This window comes from Humulus lupulus, chromosome X, assembly GCF_963169125.1.
Source record: "Humulus lupulus chromosome X, drHumLupu1.1, whole genome shotgun sequence".
Lineage (NCBI taxonomy): Eukaryota > Viridiplantae > Streptophyta > Magnoliopsida > Rosales > Cannabaceae > Humulus > Humulus lupulus.
Window position 1 is genome coordinate 12,358,867 of NC_084802.1, and position 22,380 is coordinate 12,381,246.

Below are 22,380 nucleotides of genomic sequence, written 5' to 3' on the forward strand. Positions count from 1 at the left end.
AAAACACGCCCAAACTCGTTCTCCAACATCCCAAAGCCTCCAAAATCATGCCTAAACATTACCAAATCATCAAATCAAAGTTCCCAAGCTTCCCAATGATAAAAAACCATCAAATCCCATGGCTCAAACGAACCAAAAACTCAACGATTCACAAAAGCCAATTCTAAGCTTAGGAACTCTAAAAACTCAAAACTTTAAACTTAGATTACCTTTGATTGGGTTGTTTCTTATCAAATCCTTTGGTTAAGAAGCTTCTAATCTTTCCTAGGATCGCTATGCCTCGATCCTCGCTTGATTCCGACTCCTAGAACTCGAGTTTTCTTCGAAAAGGCTTCGAACGATAAAAATGAACTAACGGAAAGAACGAGAGGTTTTCTAACGTACGTTCTATCTGACAAGCTACTTCAAGCTTAAGTAACCTCAAAATAAAACCTAGTGCTCGGGGTCCCAAAAACACTCCCGGGGGTATTATAGTCAAAACTTCTAGAATTTCCTCTTGATCTCAATAACTCCCAATTTATCATCAAATAAACATTCTTACTACCCAATAATTGACCCCGTTATGACAACACCGCTAATCCATAATATAAGACTGTCTCATGCCGAATAGCTTGAATATATCTCCATAATAATGGGATCTCATTCACAAATCACATTATGCACCCAAATACACAAATATGCCCTTAATGGGCCAAATTATCAAAACATCATAATATTCAAATGTGGACCCACATGCATGCATATAACATCATATTATAATATAATTCACATAAACATGCATATATTCATTTAATGGCATAATTAAACAGTTATGGACTTCCCGGCCTACTAATCCAGCCATTAAACCGCATTAAGGATTTCGGGGCATTACAGTTAGAACCTCGACCCCGAGATCTGTGCCCATGTCGCACCATAACCAGGAAACTATGTTTGACGAGTTTCCCAAAGCCCATCAGCAAGTCAGCTGGTCAATCAGAACTTCAACTCCAAGTTCGGCTCCACCGTCGAACGCACCCAAGAGAGCTCGTGGCAACTCGCGGAGGGGGTTCGGGGAAAGCTCGCACAGGCAACCTGCTCCGGACAGCCCTCCCGTGCTGTGGTCAGATCGCCGGGCGCAGGAAGTTGGAGCCGGCGGGATAGAGCGGTCACGAGCTAGTTTGATCCGGCCAGATGGGACTAGGATCGCTTCACCAATTAGGCATCCCCCTTCGCCGATAAGATATCCATCTCTTCCTCGTTCTGCTCGAGATATTCCTGTATACGGGAATAGCAGGAGGAATCCTCCTCCCGCCATTCCTGCTCGTCGCCCGCGAGCACGCAGAAATGTCCCGGATCCTCTCCCCCACCAGCCGGCTCTGAGTTTTTCCAATGGGAACTATTGGACCGAAAGCCACCGAAGTGGCAGATCTGGTGGAGACCTGCGAAATCATCTAAGTTCGGCACAAAGCCCTCATGCCGCCTCGAGGACCGACCTTCGAGATCGCCTCAACTCCCAGAGGGGAGCGCCGTCTAGAAACGAAATCCGTGCTCGCCGAGAGGATGGTCCTTCCAAAATACGCGACAATGGGAATGTCCCACCAAACCAAGCTCATGCTTGGAGGGACAATAACCCGCCTAACACGAACAACGGGACAGGGATTGTTGAACAACCCCAGAACAACCCAGGTATAAAAGACCAAACCCTCGAAAGGCTAGCTCAAATGGAGGAACTAATGAAGAGGCACCTGTCAGAGAAGGGAAAGGACGAATACGACTCGAGGGACAAGATTGAGGTTTTTGCCCCAAACATCGCAGCAACGGCATACCCGCCGGGTTTCAGGATGCCCCATCTCTCAAAATTCGATGGAGACAGAGACCCGTTGGATCACTTGGGGATGTTCAACACCCTGATGATGGCCCATAATATCGAACCTGAGCTGAGGTGCCTTATATTCCCTTCGACTTTGATCGAGCCAGCTAGGCAATGGTTCAAGCAGTGCAAGAAGTAGTCGATTAACTCGTGGAAGAATTTCTCTACTGACTTCAAGAGGGCGTTCCAAGCCTCCCAAGCGGTCCGCGTCAAAGCGGATACCCTGGCAAACATGAAGCAACAGCCCGAGGAGTCTTTAAAAGCTTACCTGAGCAGGTTTGCCAACGTTGCGGCCCGAGCTAGGGACGCAGACGAAAGTTCCAGACTCATGGCTATGAGAACTGGAATCCTTGTTGGGGGCGTGCTATGGAAAGAAATCCAAAGGACAGGTGTCACCACTGTGGATGAATTCTTGAACAAGGCCCAAGAATGGATAAATTTGGAAGAAGCGAGAGCATCAATTGCGGGAACCAGCCAAGTCCCTGATCAGCCCGTTGGAGCGGAAACGGACGTCGTGAAAACGACTCAGACCGTTACCCAGAATAACCAAGGGGGTGGAGGCAAAAGAAAGGGAAACGGCGAGGGCGGCCAGCACGCTCCAAAGAAGAGCAAGCCCGTGGAAAAATTCAAACCAGTCTACGCGGTTTATACCGATCTCACAAACATTAGGGAACACATTTTCCTAGCGAATTTTGCCCGCCTTCCCTGGAAAAGGCCAGAGCCCTTGAAACATCAAAAGGCTAAGAGAGACCCTTCAAAATTCTATCTATTCCACAACGACATCGATCACAACATCGATGATTGCAGGCATCTAAAGGATGAGATCGAGACACTCATCTGAGCAGGACCCTTGGCTCAGTATGCCCGGAATCGGGTCGCTCCGAATCAGCCATCCAGGCAAAACGTTCAATCAGCTCTGGAAGCCTCAGCGAATCCGACCGGAGCCCACGTGGGGCAGGATATCCGTCCTCCAATAGTAGGTGGAGAGATAACCACCATTTCTGGGGGCCCCCATCTGGCAGGCTCGAGCAGAGGTGCTCAGAAAAGATACATCAACGAATTAAACTCTCATAACGGAATCGAATTTATCCAAGCAACAGTGATTGGAGAGACTGTCAATCGGTTTCACCGAAGAAGATGCCAGTCATGTCAAGTTCCCACATAACGATCCTCTAGTTATAACCTCCTAGCTAGCCAATAGGAGAGTCAGGAGGGTGCTAGTTGATAATGGGTTTTGTGAACTGGTTGTTTCGATCCACGTTAGAAAAAATGGGGCTGTTGGTGAACGAACTGAAGGGCACTTCCATCATGCTGTATGGGTTCTCTGGTGAAGGGTCGGCAGCGATAAGCATGATTGAATTAGTAATAACCTTGGGAGAGGGACTCTGAACTGTCTCAAAACTCCTCGAATTCGTGGTTATCGACTGTCCCACCGCGTACAACGCAATTCTGGGTCGGCCTACATTGATGGCGTTTGAAGCCATAACTTCTATCTGCCACCTCGCAATCAAATTCCCCTCCTCTATGGGGATATGTACGGTCCGAGGTGATCAGCTCGCTGCCAGGGAATGCTATAGCATTTCCATGAAGGGAAAATCACAACCCGGGCAGCAGACGATGACCATTCAGGGTGGAAGTGAGGAACCCCAGGAAAAAGGAACTAGCTCTAGGATAAAGGAATCTCAGTCGGTCGAGGACGTAGGTACCACCCTGAGTAACGATATCAACCCTAGAATTGGCGAAGATAGGTCCGAGCTCCAGAATATCGAAGAGGTCGAAGAGGTAAATATCGATCCTAAAAATCCTTCGAGGATCGTTAGGCTCGGAAAAAACCTTAGTAATGAGAGAAAGGCGGAGCTACTGAAATTCCTGCAAGAAAATCTAGACGTTTTTGCCTGGTCTCATGAAGACATGGTGGGGATCAGCCCGAGCATCATCATGCATACCCTCAGCTTAGACAAAAGCATGCCTGCGAAGTCGCAGAAACAAAGGCGTTTGGGTACGACCCGAGCTGCGGCCCTAGAAGAGGAAGTTGCTCGGCTTTTAAAATGCAGTTTTATCTGCGAGGCAAAATACCCAATCTAGGTCGCCAATCCTGTTCTGGTCCCAAAGCCCAACGGAAGATGGCGGACCTGTATCGACTTTTCCGACCTGAATAAGGTGTGTCCCAAGGATTGCTTCCCCCTGCCAAGGATCGACCAGTTGGTGGACGCCACGGCAGGGCACGAGCTTATGTCCTTCATGGATGCATACTCTGGTTACAACCAGATCGCTATGAATCCTACGGACCAGGAGCATACCAGCTTCATGACCCCAACCAATGTTTATTGTTACAAAGTCATACCCTTCGGGCTGAAAAACGTCGGAGCTACATATCAGAGATTGGTCAACCGAATGTTTGTTAATCAGATCGAGAAAAACATGGAAGTGCACGTTGACGACATGTTGGTCAAGTCAAAAACTGTCGATGACCATGTTCCCAATCTGAGAGAATGTTTTGAAATCCTAAGGAAGTATGGTATGAGGCTGAATCCCCAAAAATGTACCTTTGGGGTTGCGTCAGGAAAATTTATGGGTTTCATAGTCAACACCAGAGGAATAGAGGTGAACCCCGATAAAATCAAATCGCTACTCGAAATGCCATCACCCCAGTCGCGAAAAGTCGTCCAAAGTCTGACAGGAAGGGTGGCAGCCCTTAATCGGTTCATTTCCAAATCAACCGACAAATGTTTGCCATTCTATAACCTGCTCCGGGGAAATAAAATGTTCGAGTGGACCGAAGAGTACGAGTGTGCCTTCCTCGACCTAAAAGCACATTTAGCCGAGCCGCCTGTGTTGTCTAAACCAACAATAGGAGAGCCTCTTTTTCTTTACCTAGCTGTCATGGAAGATGCGGCTAGCACCGTGCTTGTACGGGAAGAGGACCGGTCTCAAAAGCCAATCTATTACACTAGCAAAAGGCTCCTCGGAGCCGAATCTCAATATTCGTTGATGGAGAAAATGGCGTTCTGCCTTATCACGACCTCTAGAAAGCTTAGGCCGTATTTCCAGTCCCATTCAATCCATGTCATAACTGATCAACCTTTAAGGCAGGTACTGCAGAAACCTGAGGCATCGGGACGTCTTTTGAAGTGGGCTATCATGCTTAGCCAATTCGAGATGCTAAACGTGCCACGAACTACGATCAAAAGCCAAGCTCTGGCTGATTTCGTGGCAGAGTGCACTTGATTCTAAGAGGAACCGGTGTAGACCTTGTGGAAAGTCTTTGTGGACGGTTCATCTAATGAGAATGGGTCTGGAGCTGGAATCATTTTGATATTCCCAGAGGGACATCGTTTCCACTTCGCGTTACGATTCAGATTCGAAGCGTCCAACAACGAGGCCGAGTACGAAGCTTTATTGGCTGGGCTGAGGGTGGCCAGGGAGCTGAAGGCCAGAGCCATCCAGTGCTATAGCGATTCCCAGCTCGTGGTAAACCAGGTATCAGGGGAATACCAAGTACGGGGAACCAAGATGGCGGCCTACCTAGCCAAGGTAAAGAAGGAGTTGTCCGCTTTTGAGTACAACCTAGTCGAACAGATCCCTCAGGAGCAGAACGCCAATGCTGATGCCCTAGCAAAGCTGGCCACCTCCAAGGAAGTCAAAACCTTGAGCTTGGTACCAGTGGAGTTCCTAAATGGCAGAAAATACAGGAGAGATCGAAATGATCGATGCCAGGGCCACCTGGATGATTCCCATAGTCGAATATCTTACCACAGGGAAGTTACCCGAAGAGCGAAAGGACGCAAGAAAGATACTCTACCAAGCTCCGAGGTATACGGTCATAGACGGAATGTTGTATCGGTGTGGCCTCTCTCTGCCTCTTTTGCGATGTGTTCTGCCAGAGGAGGCTAGAACCATTTTGCAGGAGGTGCATGAAGGCTTTTGTGGAGATCACGCTGGGGGGCAAAGCCTGGCCTTGAAGATATTGAGGCAAGGATATTATTGGCCCACTCTATCAAAGGACTCGATATCTTACGTCCAAAGGTGTGGCAAGTGCCAGCGGTTCACCACGATTGCCCGAGCTCCACCAGTCGAGCTGAAGATGATCTCGTCCCCATGGCCATTTGCGGTTTGGGGGACTGACTTAGTTGGTGCCCTACCCACGAGAAAAGGAGGAGTTCGCTATGCGGTAGTAGCAATTGACTACTTCACGAAGTGGGCAGAAGCGGAGCCCCTGGCGACGATAACATCAAAGAGAGTCCTCGATTTTGTGGTTAAGAATATTGTCTTCTGGTTCGGACTGCTGAAGAAGATCGTGTCGGATAACAGAACCCAGTTCGATAGCGACCTCTTCACCGAATTTTGCGGGAGACACGGCATAATTAAAAGTTTTTCCTCCGTGGCCTACCCCCAGGCTAATGGGCAGGTCGAGGCTGTGAACAAGACGCTCAAGGCGAGTCTTAAGAAGAAACTGGATGAAGCCAAGGGAGTTTGGCTCGAGCAGCTCCCGCAGGTTCTATGGGCCTACCGGACCTCACACCGAACCTCGACGGGGCACACCCCTTTTTCCTTGACCTTCGGGAGCGAGGCCGTCCTTCCTGTCGAAACAAAGATAGCCTCGCATAGGGTCCAGGCCTTCAGCCAAGAGCAGAATGGAAAATTGCTCAGCGCGTCCCTTGACCTGATTGAGAAGATTCACAGCTGCACCTCGCACATTATCAGCAAAAGATCACTCGTTATTTTAATTCAAAGGTCAAAAGGCGTGCTTTTGGGTTAGGAGACATGGTGCTTCGAAGGGTGTTTTTAGCAGGCAAGGACCCCAAAGATGGTTCTTTAGGCTCGAGCTGGGAAGGGCCCTATCAGATCATCAAAATCGTACAAGAAGGTACCTTCAAATTAGCCCGGCTTAATGGAGAAAGGGTGCCATGGACCAGGAATGCTGTGCATTTGAGAAAATATTATCAGTGATCAAATCACTCCTTAATGTAAGGCTTGCGTATAAAAGCCAATTAGCTATATAAAAAAATAATAATATAACGGTTCTTAATTTTATTTATGTCTGTACGATCTTGTTTGTGTAATTAGTTCAAGTAACCACACAAGTCTACTTCCTGGTTACTTAGGGGGCAAATCACCCAGCCAACCAGGTCCTAAAACTTAGAAGTTGGTTAAATTGATTAACCAGTGTTTTTTCTAAAAAGCACGAGGTATCGATAAAACTAACGCGAGCTAAGTATTTAAAATTAAATACCTTGGACACAACCAGGTCCTAAAACTTAGAAGTTGGTTAAATTGATTAACCAGTGTTTTTTCTAAAAAGCACGATGTATCGATAAAACTAACACGAACTAAGTTTTTAAGATTAAATATCTTGGGCACAACCAGGTCTTAAAACTTAGACGTTGGTTAAAATTGACTAGCAATGCTTTGCTATCTCAAAGAAAAATAGTCAATAAAGTTAACACGAACTAAGTTTTTACCAAACACATCATAAAATATAAAAAAATAGAGATTGAAGTAAAACTCGAGATAACTGAAATCAATAAATTGTTTCAAGGAGAAAAACCTTGTGCTGAATATTTACAGACAAAAGTAAATAAAAATAAAAATACAAAAAAAATTCTAAGCCCCCCCAGGCCGCTCTGAGGACGTCACCTCCTCAACCTCCTACTCGCCGGCAGCAGAGGTCTCCCTGGTCTCAGTCGCCGCTGGCAGCACCTGTTGCAGCTGAGCTTTGAACTTCTCGAGGTAGTGCCCCCATGCGTCGAAGGCCATGAAGGAGAAGTTTCCATCCTGGTTGAAGGCCCAGCAGTGGTACAGCATACTCTCCATGGAGGATGTCGACGCCTTCTTCTCCTTCAGAACGGCCGCCTCGACCTCCAGCAATTTTGCCTTGGCCCCCTCTAGCTCGGCCTGGAGGGCTGCTGAGGCAGCTTTCGCCTCCTGCTCGCCTGCCTGGGCAGTGGTAAGGGCAGCCTTCGTTGCCTACTCACTCGCTTGGGCCGCCGCCAAAGCAACCCTAGCACTCTGCTCGTTCTGTTGAGAGGTGGCGAGAGCAGCTTGAGCCGCGGTCAGCTAGGCCTTGATTTCCTCATTCCTGGACCTGGCTCGAGAGATGATGCGATGAAGAGCCAAGACCGCCTACAAAAAGCAAAGAAACAGTTAGACGCACACCCGAAAAATAAGATATATATAAAAAGTGAAGTCAGGAAAAGTGCATACTGTGAGTTTCATCCCCAGGGAAGATTCCATAACGTTCTCAGGGCTCCTCTCCTCAATTTCCCTCAGGTCGGTGGGTTTGGACTTGTAATAGTGCTCCACCGAGTAGTTCGCCATCTCGTAGACGGTCCCCCGAAAAGTGTCTGGGATCTGCTCCAGATCCTGGGGGTTGACAGGGATGGGAACTATGGTAGAGGGGGCCACTGGAGCTTAGGGACCAACCGGTGCTACCGGCTCCCGAGCAGGAGGCAGAGGAAGATGAGGAAGGGTCGTAGTCGGGGCTGCAGCGGGTGGAGCTCCTGGGCCCGAGCTTTTCCCCTTAGCCGGGGATTGAGAGACAGTCGCAGCCGGGGGTGGCGTTTTCTTGGAAGTAGGCCGAAGCCTCTTGACAAGGGGACCCTCGAGTGATTTCCCTCCTGGGAACATCGAGCGGATGTCCGGTTCCCCCCTCTGTGCCATCTCCTTGCCTGAAAAGAAGAATGGAAAACACATTAAGGATGCATATACGTTCTTCAAAATAAAATTATTAACAATAGATATACGAGAAGTAGCAAAATTCCTACCCTCTGAGCTAGAGGAAGAGTCTAGCTCCACGACCTCCGGCCTCGGAGCTGCTACAGGGGAAGGAGAATCTACAACAACCACTTCTTGGATTAGGGGAGGTGCCGGGTCAGGCTCTACCTTGGGACTAGACTCCTCCACGTATTGCCTAAGTCCAGGGGCAACTATACCCTTTAGAAGGGAGGGCCGCGATCTAAGATTGGTCTCATACTCCTCAAAAAATGCCGACCTAAAAGACAACGTGTTGTCTACTACTATGGTGCCCCTAGGACGACCCGCATCACCACGCAACACTAACTGATCTACGCATTGGAGTAGGGTTATGTTACGATCAGGATCGTTTTGGTGGCAGTACACGAGCTGGTTTGGGTTAAACCTAGCTAACCTAAGGTCTGCAGCTGCCCTGTCTAGGTCCCGAAAGGGGTATGGGTTACCTTGGCCGGAGGGGCCAGCTGCTGCCCCTGACTGAGCTTGATCCAAGTCTGGATCTCGAGCAACCTCCGGAGCTCTTCTCTTCCACACGAGAGGCACCTTGGCCTCCTCTTCCTGTTCGTCGCCGTCGTCAGCTGCAGCACCTCAGGAATGGTCGCCAGCATGCGGGCTGCTGAGTGATTGGCACACGTCCTCCTCAAGGCCAGAGTTTGGCCTGCAGAGATCAACTTACACACCAACATAGTGTCGTCCGACACGAGCTGGCGGTAGTCCTTCTCACTGGGTGGAAGCCCCGCCAGGGTATCGTACTGACCCCCAAGGGTCACGGACTTGGCCGTCCTCGCAAAAATAGCTGCACAACGATGCTCCAGTCATTATACACGCGAAAAAAATTAATTTAAACGCGAGCTAAGGATGGAAAGCTTACGAGGACGGTTGAAGTAATGATACTCGCAATTGCGAAACCTAATCGACATGAAGACTTGGTCCTTGAAGTCGTTGGAATGACTGGGAAGCTCAATCACCGCGGATAAGTTCGGGAAGCGAGTCAGGTAGTAGAACTTATCACCTCGTCCCTTCTGATCCGGGCTGGCTTTGAGGCAGAAAAAGTAGAGGATGTCCGCTGGGGTAGGGACTTACCACTCGTGCTTCAGGAAGAGATACCTCAGCCCCGTCAGCAGACGGTAAGAGTTAGGAGGCAGTTGAAATGGGGCCAACTTTATGTAATTAAGGAAGTCGGCGAAGTACTGATCCAGAGGGAGGAAGGCCCCGACCCTGAGATGTTCATCGCTCCAGGCTGCAAACTCTTCGTCAAGGGGCGCACAGCTCCTCTCACCCTTGAGGGGAGGTCGGGTGATAAGGGCGCCGGTCCCAACCTCGATGTTGTGGGACAACAGTATCTTGTTAACCCTCCCTTAGATCGTGATCTTCGAGACTATCCTCTCCGCCTCAAAGAAAGCGTCAGGTCCTACCTCGTTCTCCTTCTCCACCGTGGGACCGAATTGGGGGATGGGAGACTCCACCTCGACCTCCTTCCCTTTGCTGGATTGCAGGGACGACGATCCGGCCACGTTTTTCTTGGACACATTCTTTCTGGGCCCCATCTGGTCGCCTAGCGAATAAGAACGAGGAAAAACTTAATGGGCGACCTAAAAAGTAAGAAAGGGAAAACAACGCGAGAAGAAGGGATTTTAATACATGGGCTTAGGTAATCTCAGCCCACGGTGTGTGAAGCCACACGCTGCCATAGTCACGCGCCCAAGTTTCCAACGGATCCCTGATATCCAGGGATCTTTGTGTCAGGAGGGTTAGGTTATTACTTGCCTTGGAGGAGAGGTTTTGAGAGGAAAAACCACCTAGGAAGCGTGACCCCCAAGCTACCTGGTTTTTCCCCCTAAAAACCTCTCGCCTTCCATATTCCGAATGGGTGTTTCCTAAATTTACCCAGAAAGTTACCCAGAAATTACCTAGTTATGAACATCGCATTCCTAGACATGTTTTTAAATATAATCAATATGCCTAGAATCGGAACCTATGCCCCAAAAACCAGCCAAAAACAACCTATTGTTTACGACTATGAGAAGTAGGTTTGCATAACTCAAACAACGAAGCGGCGGCAAAAAGATGGCTAGGTCATTTAATGCAATCCTCGAAATCCGAACAGTCGCCAACCACGGCGTTCCACGTGTCCGGTACCCATGGGGTGGACAGGACATGAGGAGTCGAAAATGAAGTTTAAAAGCCCCCGCCATGAAGATCAAAGATGACGTCATAGGTCACGGGCAGGGGCTTGGGGGGCAAGTTTACGCCCTGAATTTCCGCACGTACTTTGTGGAGCTAGAAAAGGGACTTAATCGACCTGCCACGTGTTCACCGTTCATCCGGAGTTGTTTGGTACGGTCCCCTAAACAAATAGCTCGAGCTGATAGGTTTAGCTGCTCAGCACTTGGAGCCATTGTGTCGACATAGTATAACAGATGCTAGCTAGCACCACATTAAGCTCATGGTACATCAAAAGCCTAACATACCACTGGATCTTTATAAAGTCAGCCACACAATATAAACGTGTGTATACCAGACATCACGTGTCTGTTCTATTCCCGAATTATCGGATACGCAATATAAACGTGTGTGATCAGACATCCCACACCTGATTTGGACCATGCGGCCCATTACCCATCTTTACCTACTGATTAGACCACATTTCACTGTAAGGTTTAGGAATTAATCATCGGTGTCGCATAAATGACATGATGGATGAAGACATCACGGGATGACCCCAATACCTACTCAGAGGTCAATCTCCTATAAATACAAAAACCCTGGGTAGTGCAAAGGGTTGGATTCTTCTGGTAATGCAAATACTCTATAAGAAATAGCAAGGATAGATCAATAATATTGGCTGGTGGACTAGGGGGATTTTAACCTCCGAACCACCTAAAAAATGAGTGACCATCTTTCTTAGCAATTAGTCTCCACATTCTCGATTATTATCATTTTTCATATTACGGTTTATCACTCAGTACTAATCCATCCTATTTATTCATATAATTTACTGTTGGCGAAAAACCGTGTCGAAGAGATCTATCAAATTACTCATTAGTTATCATTTTAAAAAAAAAAAAACCAAGATTCTTACATGTTCACTTTAGATTATTCCCAACTTGTATTTTTGAGGCTAATTCATTTAAAACTGAATCTTCTAAGACCAATATCAGATACATAAAAATAATTATAAAAATAAACACATTAAAACACTCTCTCTTAATTATTTATTCAAATCTTGTTGTAACACACAAATCTAAAAGCTTCCATATGGCTGTGTTTTTCAAGGTTTTTTTTTTTTTTAATGTTTCTCTAGGAGATTCTAACAATAATATGGGAAATCAATTTACCATTTGAAAAACTAAGTTTTTTTTCTTAACTTTAATGTGAGAAAATTAGTATTTAAATGTGGATAAATTTTGAAATATTTTTTGCAAAAATTTTAAGGACAAAATTAGTATTTACCAAAACATTAATTATCAAACCAGTTACTCGGTTTTTATGAAATCGGTTACTAATGTTTTGGATAACCAATTACTTACCAAATATTTTGATGCTCGTGATCTTCATTTTAGGCTTTAAACTAACAAAGGATTATGGAAAATGATTATTCATAAAGAAACCTAGCAGCTAGTTTTACAACTACAAATTTGTTAATTGCTCTTTAAAAAAAAAAACCAATTACAATAATTTAGTAATGGACTTCATAGATTCCTAGTAACTAATTTCTTAGTAAAACTAGTTACTTGACTTGTGTAAAAAGGTTACTAGATTCTCTTATAATAAAACCTTTTCCATAATCATTTGTTGGTTTACTACTAACTAAAATGAAGGTTGTGAGTTGACAAAACTGTGTCTTGAATCCAAGTTATGTAATTATAAGAAATTTCAAATCTATATAACTATGATGGTTTAATGAATGAAAATTTTAGTGCAAGACAATAATCATAGAATGATTCATATAATGCTCACTATATCATCCAAGATCATCATTTTATTTTATTTAGGACAAATTTGGACAGTAAATACACATGCAACCTACATTAGGCATGGCTTCAAATCCCCAACAAGCTACAAATCTGTCAAACACAACAAGAAACACAGAAAAAGAACAATGGTGAGCAGCCCTTACCATTACCACAACACACCCACTGGAACACTCATGCACTATACTTATTACATGTTCTTCTACCTTTAGGGATCAAATTGAGTTTTTTTGGGTCTTTATTATTATGATCGTAGCCTATGGTTTAATGGGTAAACCTATAGTCATTGAAGATGTGTTTGGTACGAGGGTTGGGTATGGTAGGAGTAGAGTTAGAGAAGATTTAGATTAAGAGAATATGAAGTTCAAGTGTTTAAAGGGGTCAAAATCACCATCAAATCAAGCTGAAAAGTGGGACCTACTTGAAAACACAAACATCCAAGCCATTAAAAATAAATTTACCAAACATGAGTTAATTTTGATATTCTCATTCCCACCAAATCCCACCCCATAAGGTGTTATTACGTGCCTCAAATGCAAATAGTGAATATTAATTATCCCTTTATGGTTTAATTCATTAATAGGAATTGTTAATATGGAAGCATATTTGTGATTATATCAGTCCATACAAAATTTTAATACAATTCCTATTGAAACTTGTTTATCCTATGAAACCTATCAATTTAATAACCTCTTTAAATTCCTAAATTTCAACATAGCTATAGAAATTCATTAAAACCTATTAAAACACTTGTATCTTCAAATTCTATTTATATTGATACTCATAAAAATTTATATCAACCACCATCGAAATTTATAAAAATCTTATCAATGACGATGTTAAGAACTAAAGTTGAGCGTGACAGAGATCAACAAAAGAAGAGTCAAATGTGACAATTTTGATCAATTATGTTATGGTTAGAGCCTTACTCATGGCAACATCATCAAAGCGAGTCATGTGAAGGAGGGAGACAAAGGATATTGAATAAGTTCTTATAAAGGGAATGTTTGTCTATTTTAAGTGTCAAAATATTTTTTTATGAATAATAAATTTTAAATATGATGTTTGATTAAAAATAGGGTTTATAATTTTTTAGACCCTGTGTTTTGACTCATTACCTATTTAGTCATTGTGTTTTGAAAAATTACTTTTTGGACCATGTGTTTTGTAAAATTGTTCAAATAGGTCCCTAAACCTGATTTTGATGAACAAAAAATTGAATATAACAACACAGTTCTTAGGCAGAATGACTGTATTTTTGTTCTGAGTTGTTAGTTTGATGAATTATTTGTGATTTTAGTTCAAAAAACTTTGATCAAAATCGTGGTTAGGGGTCTATTTGAACTATTTTATAAAACACAGAATCCAAAAAATAATTTTTCAAAACACATGGTCCAAACATGTAATGAACCAAAACACAGGGTCTAAAAAGGCATAAACCCTTAAAAATATTTATTTAGCATGTTTAAAAAGTTATATAGTCTGATATTTTTCATTCACACATCAAAATTATCACATGTGACTATTGACTTTTGAGAAATTTTATTGTGCACCCCCTAAAAGGATATATTGGTGTACCTCATACTATTTTCAATACGTCATTAGTTATAAATTATAATTTAATTTTTTTTATATAATGGTGTATATTGTAATTATTTAGAACTACTTTACGAGGAATTCTAGATAATTTACAATATCGAAAATAATTTAAGGATTATATTACATGCGTGCTAATTTTTTTTATACTTGTATGAAAATATCTGTTTAAACTTTATTTTCGGCACAGTAAATTATTTATAATTTATAAAAAATTTGCAAAAGATTTTAAATAACTACTATACACATTTTCATATAAATTTTTTAGAATTATAACTATCAAAAAGCAAAAAACAGAAAAAGAATGCACGGTATAACTCTTTTACCTTAATTATTTTATTAAGTTAGTGTATTAGTATTCATAATCATTGACATTATTACTAAATTTGTTCCATCTTTAGCACCTCGTGGATTAGAGTGATGATACATATTTTTCTACTACAAATAAGACATGACATTTTATTTGTATTTTTTATTTTAAAAATAAATAAATTATAGACTTGACATTCTAATTTCATTTATATTTTCATACACTTACATACTACATATATATTTTTGAATAAAATTGGATTTTTGTGCCTGAACTATTACTAATACTTATTATGTTTTCAAATAACTAATCAAATATTGATATGACACTTTAAACAATGATGTGACATTGCCACATTAAGTTACATCACTTCCACAAGTATAATTAAAGATAAAAAATATTTTAAAAAATAATTAAAAAAATAAATTTTTTTTTACTTATTTTGTCTTTTTTTTTCTTGCTTCTGATCCATTTAAAAATTATAATTTTTTTTAATATTTAAAATTAAATAAGAAAAAAAAGAAAATAAAAAGAAGTAAAAATAGAAAGAAAAAAAAGAAAAGAAAATGAAGTAAAAAGTATATATTTTAATAAGAAAATATATTTAATAATATTTTAATAAAATAATTTTTTTATTAAATATCTTTTCTTATTAATATATATTTTCTTTTCTTTTCTTTTTTATTTTTTACTTATTTATTTTTAAATATTAAGAACAAATTATAATTGTTAAATGGAGGAGAAGAAATAAAATTGACAAAAAAGTAAAAAAAAAATGTTAGATTTTGTCATTTTTAAGTTTTTTTTTTATTTTTAAAATTTTTTGAAATAATTTTATATTTTTTAATTATTTTTGAAATTTTAATTATACATGTGACAGTGACGGGTAAGTGTCACGTTAATGCTTTAAGTGTCAAATTATCACTTTGTTAGTCATGTAAGATGAAAACTAACATAATGAACATAATAAGATCACGGTAATAGTTCGGAGAAATTTAAAATAATGTGAAAAGTTTATGGGCACAATAAGGTAGTGGTAATAGTTCACGGGTAAAAATCATATTTATTCTATATTTTTTTGGACTAATTAATAAGACCATCTCCAATGGGAGATGTAAATAGTGTGCTATATTTGACACAAAAAAATCAATATATTATATATTTAGCACAATTTTTAGCATTATGCTCTAATGCACAATTGTAAAAACTGCTATAAAATTTAATATTTCATTAAAGTTAATTTGATATTTATTGAAAATATACAAAAAGTAATTATTTTTCTTTATATTTTATTGTTGATAGTATAAGATAATAATAAAATAATAAGATAAAAAATATATCATTTAGTGCAAATAAATAAAAATAATACTAAATTAATATAAATGACACAAAAGTAAAAAAAAAGTGTAGCATTTATGGATGCAAAATATACACTGTTCTATATTGTATGTAGAGCTATAAATACGGGTCGAGCTTTCTAGCACGACACGAAACCGGCACGAGCCCGGGAGGCACGAGCACGACACACCACGAAAAAATATGAGTTTGGGTCAGGCACGACACCAAAGCACGAACAAAATAGCCCGAAAGCACGACACGATAAAAAGCTCGATATTTTGACATTAATAATGATAATAAATTTTTATTTGTCAATTATCTACAAATTAAAATGATAATAAAAGTCTATTATTTTTCTCAATGTTTATATTTTATAATTATATTAATTTATTTTAAGATTTGTGAGTTAATTATTTTAGCATTTATTAGTAGGTATTCAAATTCTAATAATTATCTTTGATATAATTTTGTGTAAACTATTGTTAAAAAGTATATAAAAATATCTAAAATTATAATTTAAACAAAGAATTGTATTTAGTTTGGTGGTGAGTCCATTGATTGTTTAAGAGGAGGTGGAGGTTCAATTTTTCATGCTCATATTTTTTGGTACAAATTACATAGTGTCCAATTTTAGGAATGTCATTTAATTTTCAACCACTTTTTAAAAAAATTAATTTTATACCTAATATTTATTTGAATCTACCAATTATACCCTTAAATCATACCTAAGTTATATGTGTATAAGCAATGGTACTATAGGAAATGTCATTGTAATAATGGGTAAAATTTAACTGAATTTATTTAATGGCTAATTTTAGTTAACTAATCCACAAGCTCTGCAAGTTCTAGTACTCTTATAATATCACCATTGTCACTTACTCCTTCCCCATCTTTCCGCAAATCCACAGCCAATAAACTTGATTTTCTTTACGAACTATCATATGTTCCTGAAGAAAACAAGATTGCCAACAATAACCTTCCCTTAATCAACCCGTACCAAATATTCCCAAAATCCATCACTCCTTTTACCCGTTCCATTAAAGCACTTATCAAATCATCCTATAAAGCCCCAAAAGAATATATCCAAGCCTCTAAATTTAGTGAGTGCCAATTAAGACCTACTCCTGAGGTCCAATTTGTCACTTTACAAATCCCTCCTGAGTTTATTCCCGAGTGGATTGCGCAAGGATTCACCCACATACACTTTGGTGCCATTCGCTTAGCTATTTCTCTTCATGGCCGAAAGGGCCTTCCAATCGGCTGCCGAATGGGTCTGATCGACACCCGAATGAGGAAATACCAACATGCAAGCATTGCCACCATAGAGACTACATTAAACGCAGGAACAATAATAACTACACTGTTTCCTAACTTTAATATGTCTCTCAAGGACAACCGCTTAACTGATGCTTTTAAAGTAGAGGTCCAACTCTCTGGAATTGACCAAGATCTCAGCTCCATTGGAGCTACCCTTCACTACCAGATGGCGTACAGACTCCAAGATCACGCTCTAGATCTTTCCTTGCCAACAGCTGACGAAGCATTACTAGTCACAGTGGACTCTACCCAAGTTCCAACATGCACTCATATTCCAAGGCAAATCTCTACAGATGATCTTATGAAGATTTTGCCTAGTTCATGAATAACAAATTATGAGATGTTCCATCAACCTCAAAAATCTGTCCAGACTCTTACTGAACCATCTTATCATAAACGAGAAGATGGCTCTGTCGAAATAATTTTTGACAGAACTCAAACCAAGGCTCCCAGTTGCTTTACCACCCAGTATATGATGACATCCGTCACACCGGCTGATGTGGAAATCCAGTCTTTCAATTCTCAAGGCAGTCCTATTTATGCTTTTGAATCTTCGGATGGACATAAGTATTGGGATGTTTGCGACTGCAAAAGTTGCCTAAGATCAGAAGAAGACCTCCCAAAGCCAAAGCAACGTCCAAGCTCGGGAAAACGACTTAAGCAACGACTAATTCAAGGAGAAAAGGAAATAGGATTGTTAGGCCAACCCTCTGGAAAGTTTGACTATATAGTCAAATATTCTACTCCCAAAGGCTTACCTGACTCTCCTCCAGAACCAACTGGATGGAACATTGAGCTTCCTCCCACGGGCTCCCAAGAGCCTCCACTTTCGGCTCCCCAACAGAACATTTGGCCATGCTACAAAAAGGCGGCAAAATGGATGCAACATCATGGCGAAGCTTTTCCTACTCAAAATCAGTTCCAACAAATTCCACAAGTATGTATGATGACTACCGCTGATTATGAGTCAGATTTTCCTCCACTTAAGAAGTTTGACAAGCAAGATGACCAAGGAACAGTCTCTCACCAACCAAAAGTTCAAAACCCTACAATCAGAAATGCAGACGGAACTCTTAAAAAGATATCTCCGGTCGAAGAAGTTCTCAATTGGCAATCAGAAAACATGATTGCCCAAAACAAGGTCTTGAAACAAGTTGAGTTACAAAATACCAGAATAGAGACGGCAGTAAAACAATCCCAGAATATTGTCATTGACAAACTCACTGCAAAGATCCAACAAACTCATGAAGAACTTCTAGCTATCATCAAAGCAAACTCAGTTCCGATGCCAGTATTTCTGGCAAAAGAAGCTGAGATGAAGAGCCTCAAAACCCAATATGAATCCCTCAAGAACAAGTTCTGCCAACAAGAACCGACAACGGCACCTTCAACCAACTACTTGGGAACTTCGTCCCCGTTTGGGATAGCTACGACGCCAGTCCCTTGGAAGTTTGCTAGAATACCAAAAACCTCTCAGCCTTTTCCTATTACCGGATCTGTACAAGAAGACTCTGTTGTAAGATTGAGGCACATGCTTGATGAAAACCAACAACAGAAGTTAAAAAAGGGAAAGAAAAAAGAATCACCGAGCCAAATGACAGATGAACCCAAACAACTTATGGTTCATCCAGCCGCAAACCCTTTGTCACAAATGATTCGCCATACAAGCACTCTCCACATCGCAGATAGTGAAACGGACTCAACGAACTCAGAGGGACAAAGTTCTTCGACTAGTTCAGACAATTCTTCGGGTGACTGGTCTGAAGAAATAAGCTCAACTTCTGATGATTCCATACTGAGTGACTCCGGAAGCTTATCCAGTAAAACTTTGTCTAGTGATGACGATGAAACATTTCCACATCTGATGGTGCAACCAGCTGAATCAAACTCACAGACCGAACCAATTATCACAAGCGAAGACGAAAGTGGAAATGAATCAACAACACCACATGTTCCCCCAAAACGAAAAAGTAAAGGTTCAAATTTTCAAACTTTTACTCTAGATGACCTCCCTCCATCAAGATGGCGCGAAAGGTTCCAAGAGTTTCAAGCATGGCTCAGCCTAGAATCACAAAGACCGGAAGCACAGTCAGGAACAATTCTCCTCAGCTTTGTTTCCCATTTTACAGGCACCTTACAAGATTGGTGGACAAGTCTGGGCGATTACAGACAAATGACGTTCTTGTAACTTCCATCTGTCACAAATGCCCTGACCTACCTGTATATTGAGTTCTGCGGACAAGATGCTCAAGTCACTGAAAGACTTCGCGCAGAATTCTTTAAACTAAAGTGTTGTTCAATGGATAAGAGAGATTTGGAAAAGCATTACAAAAAGATGACTCAACGATTCTACCAAATAGGTGGAATTGATGACCCAAATCTAAAACAGGCGTTCCTCTCTTCCATACCAGAACCACTAGGAGAAGAAACCTTCAGACTTCTCTCGGGAACAGGAAGAACCTTAGCTGATGCCACGATTGGAGAAATTTATCAACTAGTTCTAAAGGCGTTGGAAAAGATGTGCTCTCATCATAAATTTATCCAAGATTTTATGAAACAATCCAAGAAGCTTGGAAAGGTTTGCAGCCAAAAGGGACTACGAATCAAATGCCAGTCAGAATCAGCATGTTCCTGTCGTCCAGAAAAAAGGAAACACAGCAAAAGGTTTAAAACCTTTAGGACCTTTAAATCCTCAAGGGGAAAAGAACGTCGCTCCTTCAAGTTTCTAAGGAGGAAACTCTCTTTCAGGAAAATGTTTGACAGATGTTTTATCTGTGGTGAAAAGGGACATTACGCCAAACAATGCCCCAAAGGGAAAACCGCCAAACTGATCACCCACATTCAATAAACAACGGGCATATCGCTCGAAGAAAATGATCTGGAATCCATCTTCTCTACTGATGACGAGATCAATTCAGAATCCCTCTGTGCGTTCGAACAACAGAAGACCCCAGATGAGTTCTACCACATGGCAGCAATCAATACAATACAACCATCACCAATCATCTCTATGCAGATCCTCCCTACAAAGTATGCTCGGCTAGTCAAAGTAGCAGCCTTCTTCGACACAGGAGCATCATACACCATGATGAACCCTGATGTTCTCCCTCCAGAATACTGGAGGAAAGAAAAGCAATACTTCCACGCTGCAAATGGAAGCATCTTCTGCATAGAGCTCATCAGTAAACCGATCAAATTACAGTTCTTCCCAGGATGCTCTATTATTCATAGAGTAATTGGTTCAAAATTACCAGGAAAAGATTTAATCATTGGGTTTGATGTCTACACTAAGAAAAGGGGTTTGAGAATTCTTCCTGGTGGCCTTGGTTACAAACAACATTTTGCTCCATGGGAATCCATCCCAAACTATTTTCTCATGCCTCCTGACCCATTCTCTAAAGTCAATCAAAGACTCATAGAAAACTCGTGTGCCACAAATCATGTTGAATTCCTCCAGAAATGTGACCACCCTCTTTGGAAAAATCATCAGTTCTTCATCAGTTTACCATTTAAGCTCAACGAAGATGTTAACCCTACCAAGGCAAAGCCACCTAGGTATGAACCCAGAGCATCAGAAAATGGCAACTGAGGAATGCAAAGAACTACAACAACGAGGACTGGTCGAACCAACAACCTCTTCATGGGCATGCCATGCTTTCTACGTCAACAAGAGATCAGAACAGGCCCGAGGAAAACAGAGGATGGTCATCAATTATAAGCCTCTGAATGAATTTTTGGCAGACGAAAAATTCCCCCTACCAAATAAAAATTCTCTATTTGCGAGCCTGTCGAAGGCCCAAATATTTTCTAAATTTGACCTCAAGGCAGGGTTTTGGCAGTTGGGTATTAAAGAAGAAGATAGGCCCAAAACAGCCTTCTGCATTCCGAACCACCATTATCAATGGACTGTTCTTCCCTTCGGACTCAAAACAACTCCATCACTGTTCCAAAAGGCCATGACTAAGATCTATGGCCCTATTCTAGATCAGGCCCTAATCTACATTGATGACATATTGCTCTTCTCACAAGATGAGCAAGCCCATCAAAATCTTCTGGTCCAGTTCATATCTCTCACAGAAGCCCATGGGGTCATGCTGTCTGAAAAGAAGATGATCATCGGACAAGCCCAAATTGACTTTCTGGGGATGAAGCTAGTCAAAGGCCAATATGAAGCCCAACCACATATAGCCCAAGAGTTGCTAAAATTTCCCGAAAAGGACTTCACAAAGGTGCAAATTCAACAGTTCCTAGGGATTGTAAACTATTTACGGGATTTTGTCCCGCGACTCTCGGAACTGACAAGACCACTCAGCGACATGCTTAAAAAGCAGACTCCACCATGGTCACAGGAGCAAACTGTAGCAGTCAAAAAGCTAAAAGAGATAATGCAGACACTGCCACCTCTGCAGATTCCTTCTGACGGGAAAAGAATCCTACAGACAGATGCTAGTGATCGGTATTGGGGAGCGGTCCTACTTGAACAAGACAAGACAGGGAAAAGAAAAATATGTGGATACAAGAGTGGCCACTTCAAAGATTCTCAGCTTCATTATCACTCTACCTTGAAAGAATTATTGGCGATAAAGATGGGCATCATAAAATTTGAATTCCATCTGATAGGACACCATTTCTTGGTAGAAACAGACTTTGCCGCGTCAAAAGGAATGCTTAGCCTAAAAAAGAGCAAAACGACAAATGGCCAACTGTAGAGATTAGCAGTTTGGTTTGACAACTACTCTTTTGACATTAAGCACATTCAAGGCAAAAACAATACTGTAGCTGATTTCTTATCCAGGTCACCCCCTGCTATAAATCTAGCCTCAGGATACTCACCAAGAACTATCCCCATTGTCATCCAAAAATCACCACATATAATCCCAATCATATTCATGATGGCCTCTTCCTCTTCTATCACACACACCCAATCTTTTCCCCGTGATGCAAAGAAGATCCTTTCAAAAAAATCCAAAAAATCATCCAGAGAAAGAGCAACCCACATAGCAATCTTCATCCAGAATCTCATGATCTCCAAGCTTGGACCTTCCATAGAAAATGACTTTGGAATCCATCCAAAGTATCCATTTGCCCAAATCCTACCTCTCCGAGATGCTATCTTCACACCAAAACCGATAGCCCACCTTTTCTGGTACCTGTCTAGTGTCTTCACCATAGCTGTCGAAGTACAAACTATGGCCTTACACACGTCCATAAAATCATTCTTGGACCAAGAAAGGTTCAAGCCAGCC